The 9,825-nt window shown below is 36.1% G+C and overlaps 1 long non-coding RNA gene across 1 annotated transcript; it reads right to left on the bottom strand.

Annotated features, from left to right (window-relative positions):
• Positions 1 to 5,767: 5,767 nt before the first annotated feature.
• LOC110884079 lies at positions 5,768 to 9,226 on the bottom strand. Its single transcript, XR_002560919.2, has 7 exons — positions 8,237 to 9,226; positions 7,949 to 8,149; positions 7,711 to 7,801; positions 7,163 to 7,383; positions 6,962 to 7,050; positions 6,503 to 6,691; positions 5,768 to 5,990 (listed from the first exon to the last, which is right to left on the bottom strand). It is a non-coding gene; the product is annotated as an uncharacterized LOC110884079 (long non-coding RNA).
• Positions 9,227 to 9,825: the final 599 nt, after the last annotated feature.

Genomic DNA, 9,825 nt, shown 5'->3' with positions numbered 1-9,825 from the left:
TATTATCTTGAAAACAGAAATATTATGATATATTTAGCTTCATAATCGAATTTTAATATTCGTAGTCGAAACTGGATTGAAAAACGGACTAGAAACGATAACCAAAGCATTTTACGCGATTTTAACGCAATCGACGAACGTACGCGTCAAACACCACTACCGACATTATTTTCCGTATTTTAACCCAAAAATAATGTTTTACGACATTCCACGAAGTTCGGGTGTGAAAACGGGCCTTGGAAACGTATTTGGGCCGTGTAAACGAGTAGAAATGAGCTAATGGGCCTTGGGCCCAACCCAACCAAAAGCCCAACCCACACCTGATGGGTTGGTAAAATTTCAAAGCTTAATATGTTTAATTATATCAACTTGTGTGAAATTGAGGTTTAGAATACCCTACTTTGAGATGGTTTGTATTTTGCAGACCTTGATAGGTTTAAGGTGTATTTTGGAAGCTTTACGAGCTTTGAAGTGAAGGTAACAAGGAAATGATGCATTTGGGAGCTTACCGGAGCTTAAGTAAGTGCATTTCGGTAACTAATTGAGAAATGAGAAGTACTTGGAAGCATAAGGAAGTAATTGAGAGTGGTTTTGAGAAGAAAGGAGAAAACATGGGATGAGAACGTAAGTTACTTCATTCGGGACGCAACAGAGGGCACATGAAAGTGTGGATTTCAGAGCAGGGACACATAATGTGTCCCCATGGACACATATTGCGTCCCTCATCTGTTACAAATCGTAAAATACCCTTTTTGGACAAAGAAAAGGTATCATTCATTCTAGTCTTGACACATACGAATTGGGGGGTTATGCTAGGCGATTTTGGGAGTTTTTTTGGGAGATTCTTGAAGATTCAACCCATCCATTATCACATTCCATCGCGGTTTGAAGATCAATCATAAACCATGGGTGACTAATTTCCCCAAGATCATCATCGGGTGAAAGATTGTGAGTTTTTAGGGCTTGTTTTTCATGTTTTAGTTTAATACAAACATTGGTTAATCTTTGATTGAAATTGTGTGAATCATTTGTTGGTAGTGCTTTGAACTCGAAATTGTTAAGTTTTCTTGCAACATTGACATTGAGAGATGATTGCTACCATTAAGTTGTGATTTATGCTAGCGTTTGGTTTTTGTTCTTGATTAATAAAGCATACTATTGTCTCATATTGTGATGGTTATCTTGCACCGGTTGCTTATGATAGACGATTGCTTTTGTTAATGTGTGCAAAATGTAACATATAAATTACATCAAATGAGGCATAAAACTAACCCTTTTTAGTACTAATGTTGGAAAAAGTGTGTTTTTGTCTTCCTTTTGTATTTTCAGGACCAAATGAGCTTAAATGAACAAAAGGAACAAATATGCAGCAAAAACTATCATAAATACAAGAAAAGGAATAAACGTGGCGTCTTTAACCCCTCGATAGCATCTTCCCAAGCAAAAACAAAGAAACAGAAGGCTGACCATGGCCCCGTGCCCAGCGGACATGGGGGCATGGCCAGGTGTCTGCAGAAAAGACAAAGTTGTAGAAGCTTCTATTCCCAGCATGGGGGCGTGCCCAGCTCAACACGGGCCGTGGTCAACGCTAAGATTCGCAGAATCTAGCAAATCTTGATAGTACAGATACACTTCTGCACACGGGGCCGTGCCCAGCGAACACGGGGGCGTGTGGAGCCTAATACAAACAAATGCAATTAATGAAGAAAGAGAAAGAGGGTGGACACGGGGCCGTGCCCAATGGACACGTGGCCGTGTCCGAGCTTCTGTGCAGGCTATAAATAGGGGTGCTTGGTTCACTTCAAAGGCATCCCTTGGCAAACCACCTCTCTCCCACTTCACCACCACTACAACACCCACATCCACCACCATCATCCATCATCCACCTTAGAGTGTGTGTAGTTAGTGCATTTATGTCTATCGCCTCCGTCAATACGAGCCGTAGCGAGAAACTGATCTAACCATGCTTTATATTGTAATATCTAGTTAGTAAAAGCAAGGTGGCATAATTGTAAATAAGGAAACACTCCTTATAACCTTGGCCTATAAATAGAACTCATAGGGTTAGAGTTTAGAACTTTTGCACATTTGGAGACTTAGAGCTTTGGATCTAGAGAGAGAAAGTGCATGAGGTGATTCACGGTACTTGTAATCTTTTCATATCATCAATCGAATCACAGATTTAGTACGTTCTCGTATTCGGTCCACGCATGTGTACGGATTCCGCATGTCACACGTGTCTCATGCAATCGTTCGGAGTCGAAAACCGATCCTATAGTAGTAGTCTCGGGATCCAAGATTGATAGTAAGAGTTCTTGACAATCAAAGGCCATGTTTGCCTAAGTCTCTTACAACACTTGGTGAAGACAAGCATTTAATGTAATACTTTTGATTTTTAATCTTTTCGCACTTTTTATTTGGTTTTGTATTAATGACTTTAATAACTAGTTTCTTATGTTGAAGGTGAAACTTCCTTATCATTTGTCCGTGGTGTCTTGGCGTTATTTTACTGTCTATATAAAATAAAAGATTTTCACCATTCATATCTCTACGGTCTATACAGAGATATGTTGGCTACCTGGTCGGGGGTTAAGGGAATAGTTTGGTAAGGTTCTTGCCTTGTTCAATGTATAGATCCTGCAAGGACCTGGGTCAAGCTTACTAGGACCTCCTTCAATACCCACTGGTATTGGATGGCGGGGGTGCGAATGGCTTGATCCTCTCATATGTAAACTACTATTAAACATTAACCCGACTACTTGGGATTGTATCCCTGCTGACTCAAACCAGTTAGCTGAGGGTAACGTCGCCTTCAAAAGAGGGGCCTACCACATTACGCATTAATAACTTAATTAATTATCTTTCAATATTCTGACCCTTTGGGATTGTATCCTTACTGACTCAAACCACTGGGTTGAGGGTAACGTCACCTTCAAAAGAGGGGCCTACTACTATAACTAAGACAATCTCTTAAAAAGTGCAAAAGTGCGGAAATCGTCAAAGGTTACATTAAAGGCGAGTCGGATCCAAGTGATTCATCTTGTCTATCTGTTTTTATTTTATTTTTATTTTTAATTTTTCAGCATTTTTAGTTTTCATTTTTCATGTTTAAAACCTTTCCTAAAAATTTTGATTTGATTAGACGTTGAGGATAAACCGGTACTAAAAGCTCTTGTGTCCTTGGACGACCCGGTATCTTACCAACGCTATACTACGCTCACGATGGGTGCACTTGCCCATATGTGTGTTTAGTGTTAGTAGAATATCGTGTTTTATAAATTTAAAACTTGACCAAAGTGTTAAAAGGGGCTTAAAATATCAAATATATATATATATATATATATATATATATATATATATATATATATATATATATATATATATATATATATATATATATATATATATATATCACGCTACACACGCATCAATGTCTAAGATTAGGATTTCACATTAACAAACTCAAGAAGTCATTGGTGTTCATAACATAATCAAACCATTCATGTTGGATAGCTCTAGATACTTAATAATCCAAAACCCGGGTCTGATTATTTTCTAAATAGTGTTCACAAATCCATTCTAATTACCGTTTTGATATTCGTCATTCCAAATAACATCATTAAATCGTTTTCTACAAACCAATTGGAATCACATTGTTGGTTCACCCTTTCAAACACAATTTTAAAGAAAATTAGCAAGCTTCATAATTACTTTGTACATTTTTGTAAATAGTTTAAATAAATCAAACAAGTCGTGCAATACTGACCACATGCTATTCGTGGATACAATACTCGACTTACCCTAGCTACCTAGGTTAATTGGGGTTTTGACTGATTGGGACGACATGGTCTGTCAAAATGGCGCCGTTGACGGGGAGCTAGTGCGCTTAGTATTTCATTGCTTGTTCAATTTTAGTGTTAGTTTTCTTTCTTGTATTTCTGTGATTATACTTTGGGTGGTTGAGCTTGTTTATGCAGGTACATGTTTTGCAGGCAGCATATTTCATTATGAATTGGATAGATGAGAACCGTGTGAATGTTGCGGAAGCTGAGAGCATCTATTAAAGGATTGCTCTGTTTTCTATGACAAGGTTCAAGTATATAAGGACCGGGAAGACTCCCTCATTGGATGGTACGGATATGAGAGGGCAGATTATGAAAATCTTAATGGTCCATCCTCACATTATCCATACGTTAAACCACCACCACCAAATTATCAAGAATACTATTATTCCGAAATGGATTACCACTATGAGCAAGAGCGGAGTTACAATAACTATGAACCCGAATTGCCACATTTCTCAAGTTACCCCTAGGAGTATGATGATTACTATCATGAATACCCTCAACCGGCATACGAGGAACCTCAAGATTCAATAATTTCAAAGCTTGATACGATCCTGAATGTAATAAAAGACTCGAGGCAAGAAATTAAGAAGGAATTGAAGAAGGAACTTGAGGTGAGAGATAAAGCTCACGAGGCATTGGCAAAGCAAGTGGGTCAACTCGCCGAAGAACTGGCTCAACTTAGGCGAGACCAAGAGATGTTGGCTAGTGGTACCATGTTTGATAGTGATGTGGTGAGATTATAGATCTTTCGGAGTAACAAACTGAATGTTTGAACCGAGCATAAGACATAACACCGCGAGACGAGTCAGATGCAAAAGAAGCCCAAGTTCATATCTATCCTTCTCCCATACTTATCACTCCAACGAACAAAGTTGGGAATGAGGGTTCAGGCATAAGGATTCGAAGGGAGGCGTTGAAAGACATTGGACAATTTGTTAAGAAACGACCCCGAAGTTGTACAATATGCATGCTGAGTAAAACAAAAAGAGAGTGGATTCGGCATGCCAACTAATGAGCGTATGTTGGAAACTCAGTAGGCAAATGTTCACTTAGACCACCATGAGAGGCAAATAAGGTATGATTGTTGTATAGTTTGTATTATTATTCGTTTTATTTTTTTTGTCTTATCCGTTTTCCTAGTTAAATGAACGTTGTGGATGTGTTCCCTATATAACCCTCACGATACCTACTCATCCTCCCGAGCTATCCGGAGGTTCAAAAGGTCTTGTTGCATAAGCTAAATGCAACCGTGATTCCTACGAAAGTGAGTTAGGTTTATTGTTAATGTTGTAAATTATTTTCTTTCCACAAGAAAATCAAAATTGAATAGAAATATGGCTTGGTAAATTCTTTATTAAAACTAGGTTAATGCCCGCGTTAAACGCGGCTTCAACCAAAAACATATTATTTACTTTGAAATTTAATATACTGTGAAAACGCATACATTGGAAGAAACACTATTAGCGGATTAATTTTTACATGCCGCTAAAGCAACATGAAAACAATAAAAAAAGAAAAAAATAATCTACACACAAGTACAATAACATATGTTCCTCTAAAAGTATTCATATTCACACAACAAGGATTATTTCGATGTATCTCTTGATAGCTTGAGGATCATCAGGAATTTTATCATGTTGAACCTGGCATGCCTGTTTCACTCATAAGGTAAAAATTAGTGGCATGAATTTAGATTAGACTATAAACACAATTGGCCAAATCAGTCATATAGTTAAAACAATGAAAATGAGGGTTACAAGGTGGCACCATGGGGTTAAAACGTGTATAATAACGGGTTAAAATAGGTTACTGCCAATATTCTGTGATTTTTAATGTGGGTCAAAACGGGTAAGGTGAAAACAACCCACAAACATCTTTTTATCCATAGTTTTAGACATATATTAAGTGTATAAACAAAATAAAATACAAAGTGTAATTACATAAACAAAGCGTCAAACTTTGACATCAAAAGTTAGAAGTCAATCACAATGCCAATCATTATAAGAAGTCATATAAGATATTTAAATAAATACACTGGCAATCATGTCAACAAAAGCATCATGCTTTGTTCCATAAATTTCTGATTTGCTTGCTTCCACCCTCATGCCTTCCTTGGCACACTTTGCCATCTTCTTCATTAAACTGAAAACCATGAATCATTATATTTTAGAAATGAGAAAATAAAAGGACTTTTTGACAGAGTTGTTTCCAATTGCATGCCTAATTTGTTTCTCAAGAATTGAAAACCTCATACCTTATACATTTGTTTAATCTATTTCAATAAAGTTTCCTATAAAGTTTTTATCCCCACACCACAAAATCCTATATATCTATTAACCATGCCTTTCTAAATGCAAAGTATCGATTAAAAAAATGAATACAATATTAATTTTATACCTGAAATTGATAGTACATGTGCGTTAGTGAAAGCTGGAATCCAGAGACAAAAGATGAATACAATTTAAGGTAATCTTCAACCTCATCATTTTTCACATGGTAGCCTATCACCTTAGACTTGATATTATAAAAAGTTTAATGATAATTTCTCGGCCAAAGTGATGGTTAACCAAAACAGAAATCTAAATAACGTTGGTTATGGTTTTATGCAGTTGAGTCAAAGAAAAAAAAGGCGCATTAGTGAAAAAGATAATCACCTGATCCTCAATCTCATCCTCGATAGCTAGCTTGTTAGCCTCTTCTTCTAAAAGAGCTTTCATTTGGGATTTCAAGATGTATCCGGGAGGGAGAGCGTTTCTGTAATGACACTCTTTATTACCGATTGGACATACCCAGAACCAACCATATTGCTTTTTCTCCACTGCATCGAGGAAGTGTTTGCAAACCTACAAAAGTAGTCCCCACGAGTCAAATGAAAGATTTTTTGAAAAATTAAATTCCCAAAAATGTATCATAAATTGACATTATACTTTAAGATGACTTGATTGAAAAAAAAACAAAAGAAAAAATGTGGGAGAACACCCGGGCACTGGCAATAATAATTTATTTCAATTATCATGCATCGTCTTTTTAGCGCTAGATACAGAGCCAATATAATCCACCTATATGATATAAAGACTTGATATGTAATAAAGCAAGAGCTTAAGAAAGTATACGATGTCGGTTGATTTATTCTGGTTGTACTCTTTTCCTTTTGATTCCACAACTTTTTCCACCGTCTCCAAATCCCAGTCCTCCATTGTTCCTAAGATACACATGTAGAAATTGATTATACTCCATATCAAAGTACATAAAGAAAAAAAGGTAAACCAACCAAATAAAATAAAAATAAATAAATAAAAATGTTGATGCATTACCTTCATCACGCTTATCACTGAAAATGTCAATCTTTTTACCCTTCCTTTGTACATTCAAGTCATGAGAAAAATTGCATTTGAATTTTCGCACGTTGACCAGCCTTGAAAAACTCACACAATATAGACTTCGAATCTCTGTTGTTGCCGTTTGGCTTCACGAAGCTCCTGTTCACGTTTCAAAGCTTCGACAACTCTTTTTCTTCTCTTTTCCTAATCTCAGACTGATTGACGGATTGAATACGAGTTAAATGAAATCATTCCCCAAAGAAATAATTTACTACAGATTCATAAGTTGTTATCTTGCCAACAATAATGATCAATGAAGTAGAAGTTTGTAGCTAGCAAACAATGCAAAGAGTTAACCTTTTAATCAAGCCAACAACTGTAAGTCAATGATCAGTGAAAAGGAGTAACCTTTTCTTTCTACATTGTTAAAAAATACTATTTTGTAAACACGTATAATGAACTTAATTCAATAAAAAGAAGTTTTCAACTTTTTATGAGATTAACGTACACAGTATTGTCCAACAAAAATTAGAGTATATTACCATCTCCTTATCGACTCTTTTCCAAAACACCAACATATCCCGTGCGAGTTTTCGTGTACGAACTGAAGCACCCCTCATCAACTTAAGTGATCTAGAAAAAAAAAATAAATAAAACATAAGCATACCAAATGGTAATAATATCAGAATTCTAAAAAAGCCAACACTTGAAACTATATTATTGAATTTCCGACTAATGTGGTAATGCTTGTAAATACAATATGATATGAGCATAAAATACCTCTCTTTGACTGTTCTCAGAAAACCTCTTCGCGTCAGTTAATTGCTTTCTTTGAAAGCCGATAAAGAATCTGTGATGTTTTGGTATGTCTTTCCTGACCATATTTACCCAATAGCTATCCACTCTATCCATCTCCTCCTTCTCAATTTCAAATGGATCTTTCTTCCCATTTTGCTTCTTGGGTAGACTTCGCTCAATAATCTGGAAAACAATTCAAGAAACGTAATCATGTAAGTCAACAGATCCTAATGAACCGTAAAAGTCAACATCTAGAGACAAAATACAAACCTCATACGTGTCACCTTTCTCCAACACCTTCACATAGTGCACCTGCAGCACTCCACTTTCTGACATGATAAACCGTCTAAAACCACTAGCGGCACCCTCAGGCACAGAATATGAATCCAATGCGGCATCACTGACTTTAATACTGAACTTTTGTGCAGAGTTATTTGATGTTTGTGAAGTTAATCTTGCCCAAAGTTATTCCAAACACACACTATAGTCTAAACTTTATGCTTAAATCCATAAAGTCTAAGAACATAAATCCAAACCGTATCAAACATAATTTAAAAAAAAGGATATTTTATAAAAGAACAAAAATACAGAAGAGTAGACAACATATTAGAAAATTCTTCAAAAAATGAAAATCTTTTAAAATACCGTAAATAAGAGAAACCCAAAAATATCAATTTCATAGGGAAGTGAAACCCTAATTTTGAGTCAGGTTAACAAAAATCAAATCATATAAAAAATAATAAACCTAACAAAAAAACTTACCAAACACGTATGGTTGAAATCGGAAATCTGAGATAAGGTGTATCAAAGAAGCATCAATTTTGGGGTTAACGATGGGGTTAGAGTTTACAAAACAATAGTATAAGATTTGAATGCCTAATAATGAAACTGATGAAATTAGAGTTAGAGATACACATACCTTGATCTTGAGACGAATGAGCGGTGTTCAGGTTTTTGTTTCAGGTGATGATAAGGAAGAGAATGACTCAAAACCAGTAACACCGTCACCACCTCTTCACGTACCTTTGGTTTCCGGCTCTCTCTCCCTCTCTATACCAACGCAATAGGGAAAATGTTGGATTTGAAAAGAGGAGTGTACGGGGATGTGGGGATAAGAAGTGGAAACAAACAAACAATCCAATCAGTCAATCACATGAACACTTAAAAGTTTCAGGGGCTGTTTGTAGCCTCTTAATGACCATTCAGATACTACATCTTAATGGTTTAAAACCTCTGAATGAATAAGAGGTAACCTCAAGTCTGAATGGTTAAGAGGTAACATGTGAATGGTAAATCTTCACATGTCACATTCTTCTACCTTCTCCTTGGTAAAATTCTTAATGGTTCAATTAAGAGGTAGCCTCTTAATAACCATTCAGAGGCTACCAAACAGCCCGTCACATTAATCAAAACCTAGTCCAACAATCTAGACAACCACGCCTAAGAAATTACACCTGCGTAACAAAACACCTACAGGCAAACCTAAGTAAATTCAACAAACAAACACTCCGATCAGTCGATCGCTTTACTCTTAAAAGTTTCAAACTAATTCAAACCCTAGTCCAACAATCTAGACAACCACGCCTAAGCAATTACCGGTGCATAATAACTAACAAATCACCTACAGGTAAACCTAACTGAATTCAACAAACAAACAATCGGATCGGTCAATCACATTTACGCTTAAAAGTTTCACACTAATCAAACCATAATCCAACTATCTAGGGCTATTCTACCACACAGAAAACAACAATTTATCAGGACTCAAACATACATAAAACAGATAAAACAAAGGTTTAATAATTTAATTCTACCCTACACACATGACGGAATATAGATTCATAGTACCTAAATGTACA

Source organism: Helianthus annuus, chromosome 10, assembly GCF_002127325.2.
Source record: "Helianthus annuus cultivar XRQ/B chromosome 10, HanXRQr2.0-SUNRISE, whole genome shotgun sequence".
NCBI lineage: Eukaryota > Viridiplantae > Streptophyta > Magnoliopsida > Asterales > Asteraceae > Helianthus > Helianthus annuus.
Note: the sequence above shows the minus strand (reverse complement) of the source record. Positions and strands in the feature narration are given on the sequence as shown.